We start from the raw sequence: 16,797 nt of genomic DNA, 5'->3' as shown, positions 1-16,797 counted from the left end.
TAAGTACTTTGTAGTTATTGCAAATATTGGCTATCATTGGCTTCATACTTACCAAACCCAATGACCTCTCTGTAGTCTTTATTCTATATGATTTCTCTTCTGGTCCAGGGACTATCTGTCCTCAGATTTCTCCTCATTTATACCCTGCTCTGTGATATATGCTGGGTTCTGAGCCCACTGGGCTGTGTTTCCTGGTCTCCCATATGACTCACTCAGGCTGGGTTGAGACACGGGGCAATGGTTGAAGAGTGTAAGAGGACCTTTCTGCTAACTCCAATGTCTGAATCATTCATGAGTCTGCCTGATTGTTTTCTTTATTCACTTGATTTTGAGACGCATTTTACTGTCTTTTCAAAGGTCTATAAATTTTGATTATTGAATTATGTTACAATGGACTGTCTTCCCCTATCCCCAACCTCAAACATATGTTTCTTTTTTTTTTAAGATTTTTTTTATTGGGGAATTGGGGGGGGGGGATGGGAACAGCGCTGGGGAATTGGGGGAAGGGGAACAGACAAGTTGCTGTCGTTTTGTTCTTCAGTCTAGTTGTGGAGGATGTTGCTTCACTGGCCCAAGTTGGCACCATCATTGCGCTCTTCCCCGGGGAGGCAGATCAGTCACCGGCTTCTGGACGGCCGCTCACACTGGCTGCTGGCCGCTCACACTGGCTGCTGGCTACATACGGTAGCCCATGGCAACCCACTGCCACAGGGGCTGCAGCCTCCGCGTCGCTGGCGACTCACGGCAGCCCAGCTCCAGGTCGAGCTGTTGTTCAGCATCTTAGCTGTGGAGGGCAGTGTCACTGGCCCTCTTATGTGGGATCCGAACCGGGGCCCTCTGGCGTCCCAAGCCAGTTCTTAACCATCGCGCCACTTGGCCGGCCCTCAAACATATGTTTCTTAATGATTGTACAGCACTTGACTTACAGAAGAACAGACTTTAAAGGTTTATTGGCTAAATGAATAGGTAGAAGTATGGGGTGAGGTAATAGAGACCCTCCTCCTGAGGGAATGATCAGAATCAGCGTTTTTGCCAAGGATATTCGGATAGCCTGCTGAGAATCACTCTCTGTAAGTGTTATTCATGGAAGTGTCTTATCTTCAGGTGTATTCATGCAGACAAAAAGGTGAGAAACCTTGCTCTCTGGAGAAGAGAGCTTCCTCTGTAGATCTTCTTCTTGACTAATTGGAAAGTAACAGGCCTGGACTGAACATTAAAGTACATCCAAAAATAGTACAAGTGTAGAAACAGTGCTTCTCAAACTTTCCCTCCTAAGTATCCATTAGGGCAGAGGAAAGTAAATATGTCCAATACATCTGGACCTGAGCCGGAGGTAACAGTGATATGGATCTGGAAGCAATCTGCCATGAGCTGGGAGTTTATCTTTAGAATTAATTTAAATGTAAATTGTATTCAAATTGTTCACGTGTTTAACAGGAAAGTCTTCTACTTTGAAGCAAGTTGATTTTCTCTAGGCATGGCGTGAGTTTTACTCTGAGACTTTGTGTGTCCACTGCCACTCTGCCTCCCTGCAGCTGCTCTGCATTCTCCATGCTTCTTCCTTGGAAATTGCAGCCCTAGGGTACAGAGACATCGCTTTCTGGTAGGAGATCTCTTTCTAAGAGAGCATGCTGAAAGAGGAAGAGAGCTGGAGGCCATCAGATGCTTGAATGGGGGGCAGGAGAGAAGAGTTTGTCATGGGCATGAGAGAAGTCACCGAAAGGTTAGGGTGGGAATACACACCTTTGGATTTTTCCTTTGGCTAGTCCTGGTGTCTTAGAATTTTGAGTAGTACTGATTTTGATTAATATGAGCTACAACTTTTCCCTTCAATAATTCTGAATGGCTCCATCTTCATGTTACAAAACTGCCAGTAAGAGAAAATCTGATTTTGCTAGATAACCTGTGTGTCTTGCCCCGATCTACAACTGTAAATCTAGCTGCAGTTTCACCGTCTGCTTAAACGTTGTTGCCATGGTCCCAGAGGATGAAAGTAACATATCTGTTTCATCTGGTAAAGTTGACAGTCCTCTCAGTGCACATCACCTTTGCTCTTACCAGGTATGTACAATCTCATTTAGGAGAGAAGTGAAGTGCTGAGACAGGGGAAAATAGAAGCCTTGAATACACTGCAAATCTGATATGCAAATTTTATCACAGTTGCATTATTTGTTAAAGATCATTTTGAGGCACTCTAGGATGTGATTAATTTTAAGGGTAATACAGGATGTTGTCTACTGAAGTTAGGTGCCCTGAGGGATACATAAACCTGCCTGTTTTCTTACTACCAAGGGGATTTTTAATATAAAATGGAAGCATAACAGTTAGAGTATAATACTATAGTATCTTATTTTTACTGGGGCATAAACTAGACTAGGAGCTGAGCTGTAGGATAAATGGGCCTATTGCATTATAGGTCAAGCTAGTAAAATAAAAATACGTTAAATTCTATTTGTACTCTTCTATGTATCACAAGAGTGTCTTGTAACTCTTAGAGAAAAGGTTCTATTATTTCTCCCTCTCTCTCACTCTTTTTCTATCTCATCTTTTCAAATGATTCCAGTTTTCCCCAACCATAATTTACCATTTCTTTATCAAAACATATATTCTATAACATCTGCAACAATCATCTGTCAATTGGTCTTGTAATATGTTATTTTAAAATTGATATTTAGATTCTGTATTATTACACAGCTAGTATCTTTTCTTCCTAAATGAATTATATGCCTTTAGAGAATAGGAACTATGATTTCCTTTTTGTATTACTCAATGGTCCTAATGTAGTTCTCAATGAATATTTTATTAAGTTTCAATTATATTTATAGACACTTTTTAACCAATGAAAGAAAATGGAGTTTCAAAATATTTAGTAGTTACTCAAGGAGTCAGGTGTATATAGTCAGGTTATTTTTCTCATCATGCCAAATCATTTCATGAACATTATTGTGATTTAATTTGTTTTTTGTTTTTTGTTTTTGTTTAGCTGACCCATCCTGCCACCTGTTGGCAGCTCAGCAGTAGCTCAACTTGGGCCAGGAATCAAACCGGTGACCCTGTTGCTCAGAGCTCGCACTCTTGAGTGAGCTCTTAACCAACTGAGACATTCAGCCAGACCTGTAAATTTAATTTTTAAGGCAGAGTTACGCATGGGTCTCAGGTAGAGTGGGTAAGTTCTCTTTTTTTAGTTCATAACACTATTTTTTTCTTCTGGGCACACAGGAAGACATATATTTCTCAGTATATATTTGCATCTGAGTGGTCTGTGTCACTGAACTCTTCCAATGGAAAGTGAGTGGAAGTGATGTATGAGGTGTGATCGAACAATACAGTGAATGTTTAAATAAAACAAAATTTATTATAGCAAAAGACACATTTCCATTAATTCCCCTCAAAATACTCCCCCTCACTTTGAACACACTTATCCCACCATTCTTGCCACTTTCTGAAGCAGTTCTGAAAGTCCTCTTTCATGAGTGTCTTTAGATGCGCTGTGTAGCTGCCTCGATGTTCTGAATCATTTTGACTTTGGGGAAGAGCCAGAAGTCGCACGGTACCAGATCTGGTGACTAATGTGGATGAGGACACACCATAAAGTTTTTATTTGACAGAAATTGCTGTGCCAGCAGTGATGTGTGACACGGAGCATTGTCATGATGGAGGATGATTTATGGCACACTTAAAAACACACCTTCTCTCAACCATAGCTCACATCTGACTGACCACACCGAACAAGTTGAAACCTGTCACACATTGTTAACTAAGGTTTGATACATCACTTCCTATGTTGAAGATCCCTGCCTTTCTGTTGGATGGCACTTGGCAGCAGCATTCACCATATTTTGTGATCACAGCGGAAAGGCTCTGTGTCACAGATCAGTTCTGGTATATGGCAATTTCTGTCAAATAAAAACATTACGTTGTGTCCTCATCCACCTCATTCTCTGGATCTGGCACCATGTGACTTCTGGCTCTTCCCCAAAGTCAAAATGACCACGAAAAGTAAATGTTTTAAATCAATCCAGGACATCAAGGCAGCCACAACAGCGCAACTCAATACACTCATGAAGGAGGACTTCCAGAACTGCTTCAGAAAGTGGCAAGAACGATGGGATAAGTCTGTTCAAAGTGAGGGGGAGTATTTTGAAAGGAATTAATGGCAACATGTCTTTTACTGTAATAAATTTTGTTTTATTTAAATATTCACGGTATTGTTTGATCACTTCTTGCATATTACTTACTGCCAGGCCATAAAAAGTCCCTGTGCAGCCTTCCTTGCTCTTTCCCCATAACCACACAGCAGGAAAGGAAGGCTTTTAAGATGATGAACCATACAGTAGAAATATCCGGAATCCTGAGGTGACCACTTGGAGGAACTTCTTAGGCAATCTCTTGGCCTGAAATTTCAGCTCTGGATTTTGAGCTAGACTATTGTATAAAGCTGCTGAGATGTTGGGGTTGTCTGTCACAGGTTAATATTGAATAACACATGTTGAAAAATCAATTATAAGGATTACAAGGTTAAGAGCTGCAATTAGAGGAAAGCAAATGAGAGGAGAAAGGGAGGGAGATTGGAGCCAAGTAATGTGGTCTTTGATTGGGCTCCATAAAAGAGATGATCAGAAGTAAGATGTTGCTGGAAGTGTTATTGGTTATAGGAACTTTAAGAATGGAGGTGCCAAATATTAGTTAAAATGTTTTTAGAATGTAATACTTGATACATATAAAACAGTATATAGTGATATTTAATTTTTGAAGCATAATAATAAAATGAACACTTGTGAACTTACCATCCAGCCTGAGAATGAGAACATTATTATTATTGTTGAAGCTGCAACTGTATGAACACATTTTAGAAACATGATGAAAAAAAGCAAGTCTCAGAAGATTATATAATAAATGATAACATTTTTTATAAAGCTACAAAAAGCATAGCAAAATAATGAGATATTTAGGGATATATACATGCTTAGTTTTTAAGTTGCTGTGCTGTGCTCTTTGCTCTAAACCTCAGTACAACCTTTTTTTGAATTTTGTTGGTACACTGGAAGGATAAGTTCTGAAATTTAATGAGGAAAGAGAGATATATAATAACATCTGTCTTCTCAAAGTGTGTTCTGTGGACTAGCAGGCTTTAAATCTTTAAATCTTATTAGAAATCTTGTTAGAAATTCAGACTCTGAGCATCAAGGAGACCCACTGAATCAGAATCTGCATTTTTAACAAGGTCCTAGGTGACTTGTGTGCACATTAAAGTCTGAGAAGCACTGGACTAGAGCAGCTCTCCAGAATCACTGCTTTTCCCCTTCTCCTGAGTTGGCTCGATATACAATGTTCACCAGATAGTTCCACAGGGGACAAAAGAAAGGGGCAGGGGACGAATGTTTGAGTACCACCTTGAAAAACAGCCATATCAAGGGTTATCCTTTCTTTTTCATTACTCTTGGATTCTGTGTTATAACCAGGCTTATGGCATCAGGAGTCCCTGACTTATATAAATTCCTAAATCACTATAATTGTTTTTAAGCCTGTGTCAGTAGCATGATGCCTTCTAGGGAGATACCAGAGTGCCCGTTATTGGCTATACTACCGCGTAATGCCATGCTCCTGAAGAGGATCTTGCATTACAAGTTCGGTTGGGGTACAGGGGTGATTAGGATGAAGCGCTACTGTGTTCCATTCTCAAAGGGCACCTCTGTCTATTTGAAATGCTGGGTGTATTTTTCACACTGATAAATGACCTTGCTGGCTGCTCATGCATGCCAGAAATCATTAATTTGATCCAATTTTTACCGTGTACTGATAGGGATCCTGTTAAGAATAGGATTAAAAGATGAGATTAGACATTTCCTTAACTAGATTTTTTTTTAAAAAAAGGACAGTCTCTTTAGTTCTGTAAAATGAGTTGACATGTGGCATCAAATTCATTGCTGTTATCTGTCATAGGCTTTTCTGGGATGAATTATGAATGCTAAACTTTATTAGAGATATGGCTCAATCTTAATATTGCAAATGTGTGAGTAGACCAGAAGGAATGTAATTGTTTTATCAGATTGACTTTGGTTTGTGGAAGTATAATTGATGGAAGAGATAGCTTATGCCATCAGAACTTTCCACTTAGGTTTCGAAAGTCTAACAAAAAACTTAAAGATGAAATATACCAAAAATAAATCATACTTCCGAATATAAAAGTGATTAAGGAATAAATGAGGCAACTTCTCATTAAGCATGGTGGATAGCATATATGCATTCACTACCACTTCCACTGAAAGCTTTATGAAATGACAATAAGGAGATTTAAAAATAAGTCACAAGCCCCAAGTACAAAAAGAATAGGAAAGGTGAAAAGGCAAATTATTGTGGTTTTCTATTGCTGCATAATTACCTTAATAGTTAATGGATTAAAAGAACAACAATTTTATCATACCTCATAATTTTTGTGATAAAAATTTGGGGCAGGGTTCAGTTGGGTGTTCTTCCGTTCTATACGGTGCTGACTGTGGTCCCTCAGGGGTGTATCTGGGCACGGAGCTGATGTAGAGTATTCAGGATGGCCTTCCCCATGCACTTTAGCAGAGGCAGCTGGGGGTCTGGGCTCAGTTGGCTCTCCTTCCCATGTAGTCTCAGTCAGGCCTTACTGTGTTGCTTCTCCTGCAGGGTGGTTTGATTGTTTACTTGGCAGCTCAGGGCTCTTAGAATGAGTCCAAGAGACAAGCTATTGAGCCTCAGTCTGTTAGGGCCTGGTCTGACAACCGGCACAGATCCATTTCAGCCATATTTTATTAGAGTGGTAGTCTCAATAGAATAAATAGGGCAAACAAATTATGGCCATCTTTAATCTATTGCCTAGCTATATGATTGGTAACAGACTTAGAAGACCAGAGGAATATGAAACACAACCCAGCAGGGAGGGAAACACAGAAGTCCAGTGATTCTGCCACAGAGCCCTTGAAAGGTTTAGGAATTTCAGGTACTTCTGAAAAGAAGGAGATGGGTATAAGCAGGGCCGGAAAAGTAAGGATTAGTTGCAAGTCTGTTTAAAAAGAGTTAGATCCCCTCCCACAGTTTGCTGAGCCCCTCCTCCATACTGATAGAAGGCTAGAGGTTTAATTTCTAGAGAAGTTGAACCAGACAGACTCTGGAGTTGGGCACAACTAAAAGCAGGGGAAGCATACAGAAAACAAAGAAATTAAATTAAAATCTACATATTTTGCCATGAAATCTTCTTCCCTCATCCCTTAAATCAACTCTGATAATACTGGCAGACTCTTAGGTAAGAATTGGAAGCTTCCTCTCTGGCAAAATTTACCAGTCCATGAGAAAATATCTACAGATGTTGACAGTTGGGGGTCCAGTGAAATGGCACTATCAGATCCACATCAGTGAAGCAGTCAAAAGTCTTATCTATACATAGAGCATCTACTCAGGTTTTTAGTACCTCACTCCTAAAATGAGCAGTCAAGGATCAATAGACATTTTAGGCAGTTTTTTTTTTTAGCATGCAGTGGCCAAACCTAATAAGTAGAAATAAAGAACACAGGACAAATAAAAAATGTAAAGGACAAAGTAAAATAACAAACCTGTAAGTAATATCCCTAAATAGATGATAAAATATATTCCATAAATGAAATGAAAAAGGACATTGAATAAACAAATTAGAATTCTTGGAAATGAAAACTATGGGATCAGAAATTTAAAATTCAATAGAATGTTTGAAAGATATATTTGGGGAATTTTTTGTGAGTTAAACAATCAAAAAGATGAAAAATAGGTAAGAAATTTTATGAAAATTACAAAGAAAGTTCAAGAGGTTCCCTATGCAGATAACAGAATAAACAGAGAAAACGGGATAAACAACTGGGAAGACACATTAGGAAAATACCCATGTATGATGGATATGAATTGCCATACTGATAGAGACTACTGAGGAACCGCAGAACAAAGAATGAGAAAAGATCCATGTATAGTGAGTGCATCATTAAGAAATTTCAGAAAACCGGGGACAAAGAGAAACTCCCAAAAAGTTCCAAGGAGGGAAAAAATTGATCAGGATTAAAAATTACACGTCTTCTCATGAGCCACACTGGATGCTAGAATATAATGGAGTAATATATTCAAAAATTCTGATTAAAATGATTTCCAGTCTGGAATTGTATGCTCAGCTAAGCTACCAATCAAATGGGTAGAAAAAAGGCATAATGCTTTTAGCTGGTTAAAAAGTGATAGAAAGTATTCAGTGTTCCTAAAAGTTGTGGGTGATCATTTTTCTTAATTTTGCAGTCTACTTTCAATTAGACTGTAAGTTCCCCAAGGGATATGATTTTAATTTTTAATTTGTCCTGCATAGCATCTACATAAGGTAGGCATTTATGAATGGTGTTTGTGAAAAAATGGATTCTGCTTTACTTTGAATCATGATTATTTGAAGTGCTGAATATAATAACGTTGTTTCAACATATGAAAGTAACTTATTCCCTTAGTTGCCATTTCTTGGTACCATATGTAATATTTCTTCTCAGACTTCTTTTCATGATCTGTGTCTATTAAAAAAAACCCTTTTGTCTCCTTTTCTCTCATTTGGTCCCATAGTTTAAATACTTCTGTTGCTTGAATGTTTAGGAAGAAGAGTAGAATATGATGCTCACATTTGTTATAAAAAAATACTTTCAGAGTAGTTTATGAAGGTATTGACCTGATAACAGCATGTACAAGTAAACTAAAGACAAATTTGAAATATCCCATTTTAATTACTATCCAGACAAGTAATCAGGTATGTAACTACTCCCAGCATTACTGTTGGTAATAAAGTGTTTACTGCCACTATTGAATAGGAGCTGTAGTAAATAGGGGAACAGGCTGTTTGATTCACGCTGTGGAGGAAGGTGGCTCTGGACCCTAGGATAATGGCTCAAGAACTCAGGGATCTCTCTGAGGATCTGGAAATCAGAAAGACTTTCAGCCAGAATTGTCAAAACCACAGATCAAGAGGGATAGGAATGAGAAAGTCAGCTTGTATCAGATGAAAAAATATTTTGGGTCTTGAGAGAATGCAGACTTCAGAATGACAGGAAGAAAAAGTGACCTCAGGCGACTGAGCAGAAATATTCAGAATTAAAGAACATAGGCAGTCACTCACTAACCGGCAACACCTATTTCTTTTATTCTGCATACATGTTAAGAGTAAATGTGTGTAATTTTTTTCTGCTGGTAGCAAAGCTATTTGTTTTTCTTTTTTGCTTTTCAGAAGAGTTCCCTGGGAGTACGGGATATTTGTCTTTCCATTGGGATTATTATAGGCAAGAGTTTCATACCACTAGCAGGAGTCCAAAAGAGAGTCTTCTGTGACCTCACATACCCTAATTAACATGCAGTCATATGATGGAGGCTTTTTATTACTCACTTCTCCCAAGGCAATGCCGATGCTGATTGCTGCCACTGTGTTCACCCTGAGCTAATCATTGACAAATGCTGTGTGCTGGGAGCTGTCCAAGTGCAAAGACCGGGATGTGTGGGACCATGAAGAATGAATGTCTTTGTGGTAGAGATGCCAGTGGTCTCTTCCCTACACACACCCTTTCCTTAGGGAATCTGCCTGCCACTAATCCTTGGAAGGGGTGGCCCTATGTATTCCATGACTTCATCCTCCAAGCTAAGCCTGGAAGTTGGAGTTGAGATACCAAGAGCTTGATTCAAATAAACAGTGGTATGCTCTGTACCTAGGAGATCATGCAAACGGGGGACTTGTGGCCTTGTTGGCCATGTGCAGTGATGGAGAGAGAGGGAACAGAGGAAAGACTGAGCTCATGCTTTTAAGAGTGCTGCCTGATGGAGAGCTGATATTGATTGGCTTTTCAAATCCAGTTCCTATTCGTAGGAGTCCTGACTTTACTTAGATACTTTGAGGATGTAAAACTTAAAATACTCTCCACCTCTAATAGATTGAGTGGGATTCTCCCCTAACAATGGTCAATTCACATTTATTATTCCATTCGTTTTTTTCTAACTAGCAATAAGGTTGACCCACCTGCTGACCAGTTGTGATAACACATACGGTTCCTGAATGCCCAGTCTACTGTAATTACATGATTCTATAGTTACTTGGATTTTATCTGTCTCCTTTAGAAGACTGTGAACTCCCTGAATTTTTAAACAAGGAATTTGCCCCAGTTTGTTTCACATAATAGTTGGCCAATGGCTTTTTGAAATTGGGTATTGTGTGAGCTATTGGAAACTTGGTTTATGAGAAATATGTTTGGCTTAATACTCCCAAGAGAACAATATCCTTAGCACTAACTATTGCCATAAATTCCTTTCAAAGTTCTGTTTATACGATAATTATCTGTGTGAATGTTACAATGTGAGCATCCTCTGACCCAGGCTATTTACGGTGTTAAGGATATCAGGTCCTTTTTGACGTACGGAGGAATTAGTTTTAGGGCCATCAGCCTGCTTGCTTCTCAACAACAGGAGTGAGGACGTGAGCCTGGTGGCGTGTGGCCAGAAGCTTCTGATCATTATGATTTCTAATAGTCATTCCGATTCCAAACGGTGTGTAGGACAGATGGTAGGCTCCTCCAGCTTTAAGAACATTTGGATGTATCACTATAAATTTAATGATTTGGCAATAGGGCAGTAGAATAATTTTTAGAAAGTTGTCTAATTTTCCCATTTCCAAATTTTAAAAAAATATTGCCTAGACAAGAGTATAAGTGTAATATTTAATTAAGCTGCCTACTTATTGACTTGCCCAAGAGACATCTTTCTTGCTTTTCTTGTAGTACGTTATAACATTACCATAATGAGATTTTATTATTTCTTATTTTCCACATGCATTGCTCTGATGATTGGAAAAAAGCTGGAAATTTCAACTATTGAAATGAGTGACCTATACATTTGGAAAACTAATTTGTTTGACATAAACACAGGCACTCTCATCATGTCACTGAAAACGTAAAATTAATGGTCAATTTAATTTTTTGTTAAAGGAATATATTAAAACATGAATTCATATCTTTCTGTTTTGTTTTTTGTAACTCATTCTTTTTTTTTGGCATCTTCCCAATTTTAATAACAAGTTTTTGATTCTTATTTTTGCATTTGAAAATTTAAAGATTTTATATATAAGCAGTAATCAGTGTTCCGGAAATTAGCAGCAAATGAGTCACAATGGATACAGCCTGGAGAAAGTACCTGATTTGTTCACCTTCCAGCCCAGGTTCCTCCCAGACTTCCCATTTGACTCTTGGAGAAGAATACCCTTCAGCTTCAGGAGGCTTTGTTCTCTTCCTCCTCCTCTTCCATCTCTTTCTCCTTTTCTCTCTCCTCCCGCTCCTCTTTTTTCTCCTCCTTCCGCTTCCCTTTCCCTTTCCTTCTTCTTATTGAAAATTACATTAATTTGTACAGTTTAGAAAGCATTAGTGCCCTGCAGCTGGTTCCTCAGTATTTCCTTATTTCCATTTCAGCCTCTCAAGCCTTGGGTTATTGCCTTGATTAATTTTCAGCCTAGTCCTTGGTCCTTTTCATGAGAGGGAAAATGCATTTATATACAAAGGATGTCCGGTATCTGAACGCATTCCTCTCCAGCTGTGGGCAGGAACCACTGAGTTCTCTGGGAAGGCAGTGTCTCTTCCCATGGACATGAGCTGAGGGCTCCAAGTTTCCCAGGACCAATTCCAATAGCCTCATATCCCGCTTACTTTGTTTTACCTTAAAAGATGAGGCCTCCCAGATTATCCTTCATTTAAAAAATTCTCCTCTTTTTCCTGAGGATGTACTCTGGTCTGATCCTATCTTCTGCCTCTCCCTGTCCATCCCACTCTGCTCTTGGGAACCCAGGTTGGTCATTTGTAAACTACTCAGCATCCTTCACCCCTTGACCAATTGTTCCCATCACGTCCTTGTTTGAGTGACACCAGCTTTTCCTGACACCACTTTGTCTGCAGCCTCTCCAGAGGCAGCTGTCTTTTCTCTCATACTCTGTGTGAACCTTAGGGCCCGAAGGTGAATAGATGACCTCTTATCCTTCTTCACTGCCTACCAACCTTCCTATCCTTCTTTCAAACTCCTAGTTTGTTTTTGGCTTATGACTTCAGATTTTACCATGCCTCACCTTCCTTATGCCGTTTGTCCTCTTCCCAGCTGCCTCCTCTCACTCCTGGCTGAGTATAACCGTGGCTCACTCCTTTCTTTCTTCCACTTCTGTTGTTGCTATGCTCGGTTTTCAGTTGCTTGACTTTCTCAGCTCCAGGAACCTCTGCCTCTTCTCCATCTTTCCTGCCTTACTGATTCAGGTATATAGTTATATCCAAAGCTGGTATCACGAGTAGCGATACCACTTCCACCATTCCATTTTCCTGCTTGATTGCCTCTCAGCCTGCTGACTCCCAATGCTCATATTTCCGCTTTGATAATTCTAGCTCTGAAAGACTACATAGCAACTGATCATTCCACATCTTTGCTATTTGTCACCTTTTAATGTCTTTTCTACCCTTTTTATTTAACTTAGAGTCCATGTTTCTGCACTATAACTATCTCTTTGCTGACATCTTTAACTCTCTTTACTTCCTCCCCCTCCACTGTCCACATGTGACCAAACTTCAGCCCTTTCTAAGCTGTTACCTATCTATCCTGGCCTTATACCAGAGCAGCTGAACAGTGCTGGATGTCAATCACACTACGATGCTGGCTGGCCTCACTTCAAGTTTATGACCCCAGGTCTCAAAAGCACTGAACACTGTCAGAAAATCCCATTTTACTTTTTTAGTAAATTCACTTTCATTCTCCCTAGATGACTATTTCACACCTTCTTTTCTCACCTTCAATCTCAAAACACTGCTTTTTCTTTCTTACTCCCAATTGATGATGTGGCCTTATATTTCCTAGAGAAAATAGATGCAATCAACAAGAAATACCTCATTTTTCTATCATCTGCCTGTGTTTATAGTCACATACTCTGCCTCTTCTTCTCTGGTGCTGCTCTTGGCTTGTGTTCTTGATCAATTTGCTTTCTCAAATTGTTTTTAGGTTTGCCAGCTCCATTTCTTTAGCACATCTCTAATGTTGGCATGCCCAGAGTTTATTTTTTCAGCCCTCTTACCTTTTCTAGCTACACTTTCCTCAGGAGAGCCTGTTTAGTCCTATGGCTTTAAATGCCAGCTATGTGCTGATGACTCCTTAATTTTTATCTCCATCCCTGAGCTCTGTCCTGACCATCAGAATCATACATCTGACTGCTTTCCCAGCATTTTCACTTGGGTGTCTTTTAGTCTTCTCTAAGCTAACATGGTTAAGACAGAACTCTTGGAACTCTTAGTTTTATCAAAAAGAAAAAAAATACTATCTTTTCACAGTCCTTCCACATATCTGTGAATGGTACCATCATCAACCCAGCAATTGTTCATGCCAAAAAACATGGAAATTATTCTTGAGTCCTCTTTTTCCCTCACTGCCCATGTTGAATCCATCAGCAAGTCCAGTTGCCTATTATTTCTGAATTATATCCAGAATTTGACCATCTCTCACCATTTTCAGTGCTATAAACCTAGACCAAATATGTTTTACCCAAGCACTTAAAATTTCATGAAAGTGTTGTAATCAATTTTTCTGTGCTTACTGTCTGCTTCCTCACATTAGAATGTAAACTCTTCGAGGGCAGGGGCTTTTTCTTGTTCACTGTTTTGTCCTTAGCATCCATCTGTACCTGGCATTTAGTAGGGCTCAACAAATGTTTCCTTCTGACTGATAGTTCAGTCTGTGGACTGTCTTTCAGAGTAATCATCGAACTATAGGGGATATGTTAATAATTTATGTTCCTGAAACAGCAAATTGTCAAGTCTCAGTGTTTCAAATTTTAAAAAAGCTAATCAATCATGCTGATGCTAACTCTCAGCTATAAATTATACATATGACATGACTCTAAAGAGATCATTTATAAATATATGTGTGTGTGTATATATATATATATGTATATTTATATATATGTATATATACACTCACTTCCCCCACACACATACACAAGCTGACTATTTTACATAAACAGGGTCATATTATAGATGCAGTTTTTTCAATTTCTTAGTTTTTGTTTGCTTCTCCCTTCCCTACTTGCCCCTTACCCTCTATCACATAGTTTCTCCAACCCCAAAGTAACAATCTACTGTGTTTTCTTCTGCATGCTATTACAACTATAAAAACAATATAATACATATATGTTGTTATATTTATTCAAATATATAATTATAAGGCCATTTTTTCATTGATTGTTTTACAAAAATAGGATCAAATTATGATTAGTTGTATGCATTTGGTATATAAAAAGATACTTTTAGCAATTTGTCTCAGATCCTTCCTTTACAAATTGCAGGTGCCTGTGATTCCCATAAAAACCCATTTAAATGTTCCTGTGATGATTGTGTCATAGAAATGAAAAGGGAGAACTGTGAATTACATCACTCCTTTGAATAAGCCATGGTCAGTAGTTCAACTAAGAACAACCCAAAGTTTAATAATGCAATTGGTATTGACTTTCAGACCAAATTAAGAGATGTTGAATATACATGTATGAGGGCCTCTGCAATGTTGTTGTAGTAGGTAGAACATTGGTTTGGGAGTGAAATGGCCCAGATTTTAACTCATGTTTTGCAGCCGGCATGCTGGCTAGCCTTTGGCAATTCATTTACTCTCTCTGAGGCAGCCTAATTTCTGGATTGAAGATTTGGGTTCAAGTTTGTTATTAGGATTGTGATCTTGACTTATAAAGACCCTAAGTTATTAAATTCTCTAATCTGTCAGCTAGAAGTAATAATATTTGTCATACCACCCCATAGGTTATTGTTTTGGGTCTTAGGTGATAAAATATGAAAACAGTCCTTAGATTGTAATGTGATTTACAGATGATAGTTATTATTTTTGTTTTCTCGCATATCAGTGGAAAGCTATAACAGACACATTTGAGTGATAGCTTGGCTCTGCACTGTCCAATATGGTGGCTACTGACTACATGTGGCTATTATGCACTTGAAATGTGGCTGGTCCAAACTGATATGGGCTGTAAGTATAAATACACACAGGATTTTAATACTTAGTAAAAAAAAATGTAAAATATCTGATAATTTTTTATATTGATTATATGTTTAAGTAATACTTTATGGATATAAAAAGTTAACTACAAATTATTAAAATTAATTTTACCTATTTGTTTTTCTTTTTAATTTAAAATTATATATTTGTCAGGAACCACTCAACTAAAGGTATGACCACCATGAGTATATTTGTACGTTGTAACTCTGCTCCCCACCTTCAGCTGAAACAAGCTAGAACTTTTGGGGCCTACAAAATTCCCCATCTATTCAGGGCTCATGCTGTTGTAAAGTCATATCCAATTTCTAAACAAAAATACAGTATTTAATGTATCTATGCATCCTTTTTTTCTTTGCATGTAATTATCTGTTTCATTGATTAATGGAATCAATTGGGATTTATTTCAGTTTCATAGAACAAAACCAGATAGAAGAAACTGGATACAAGTTTATTTCAATTTCAATTTATATTTATAAAAATAGTAAGTAGTGAAACTAGGATTTGATCCAAAGTCTGTGCTCTTATTCACTGTATTGTGTATAGCAGTTATGATGCTTTCAACTGTAAGTAAGGAAAATCCAACTCCATGTATCCCACTTAAACAACAAAGGGTCTTAATTCCACAGATAATGACAGGTCCGGAATTAGGGGAAGTTCCAGGATTGGTTGATATGGTGGCTCAACAATATCCTTAAGGACCCAGACCCTTTTAATCTTTTAGCAATTTGTGATTGCAAGGCAGATCAACAGTTAGAGAAGAAGAAGAGGGTCCTATCTCTTCTCTTGCATTTCATGTTATCAAAGAAACCTTTTCTAAGAAAGCATCCAGTGGATTTGCCTGGAGGTCTCATCAGCCGGGATTGGGGTCACATGCCCATGCCTGAACCAATCACTATCAAGGGGAATGAGAAACCATATTTGGGTGACAACAGTCACAATTCACCCTTTAAGAATTAACCTTCTCACATGAGAAAATGAAGTCCCAAACAAAAATATGATTTCCTGTCAAGGAAGATGGGACCTGCCTGTTGGGTTTATAATCAACAGTTTATCTCTTAATTTGCTATCATGCTCAATTATGTTGTGGCTCCCTTTTTTCAAACTTTGTAATTACACTAAACCTGTTGGTATTTTCCTGTTAATTCCAATTGGTAGACATGTTATTACATCATACAAAATGAATCTTCAATGGTGACATATGCAGTTGTGTTTGAGCCTCTTTTTTATTTTTCTAAAATAGCCTCAGTTCTCTTGAATAAATTGGATATATGCTCTACTACCATAGTGTTCACTGAAATAAGTATTATTGAATAATTAATATATGCAAAGTAATCCATGAATTGTAGTAGGATTATAATGAGTAAGGTACAATTTCTGTTTTTTTAGGCTCTAGATGATAATAAGCTTAAAGATAATCATCATATTTTAAGCCAGTGACATAATTTTATTGTTTAGTTAGAATAAGTTTTGAGAAGCAACTAGAGCTCTTGGCCATTAATTCTCCTAGGAAACAATTTAACATTAACTGCAGTGGTGTATGTCCATTTTTACATTTAAATAAAAACCCCAATCCAGGATTATTTAATAAAGATGCTGTACTAATTGGCAACTCTTCAGGAAGAAAACAAAGTTAGATCAGTTTCTCACATCATGAATTAAATAAATTCCAGATGATCAAAAAAAAATATTATAGAAAACAGGAAACATGGCAGAAAACAAGACCAA

This window comes from Hipposideros armiger, unplaced genomic scaffold (genome assembly GCF_001890085.2).
Source record: "Hipposideros armiger isolate ML-2016 unplaced genomic scaffold, ASM189008v1 scaffold_576, whole genome shotgun sequence".
In the NCBI taxonomy this organism is placed as follows: Eukaryota; Metazoa; Chordata; class Mammalia; order Chiroptera; family Hipposideridae; genus Hipposideros; species Hipposideros armiger.
The sequence above is the reverse complement of the archived record's forward strand: the minus strand, read 5'-3'. Positions refer to the sequence as shown.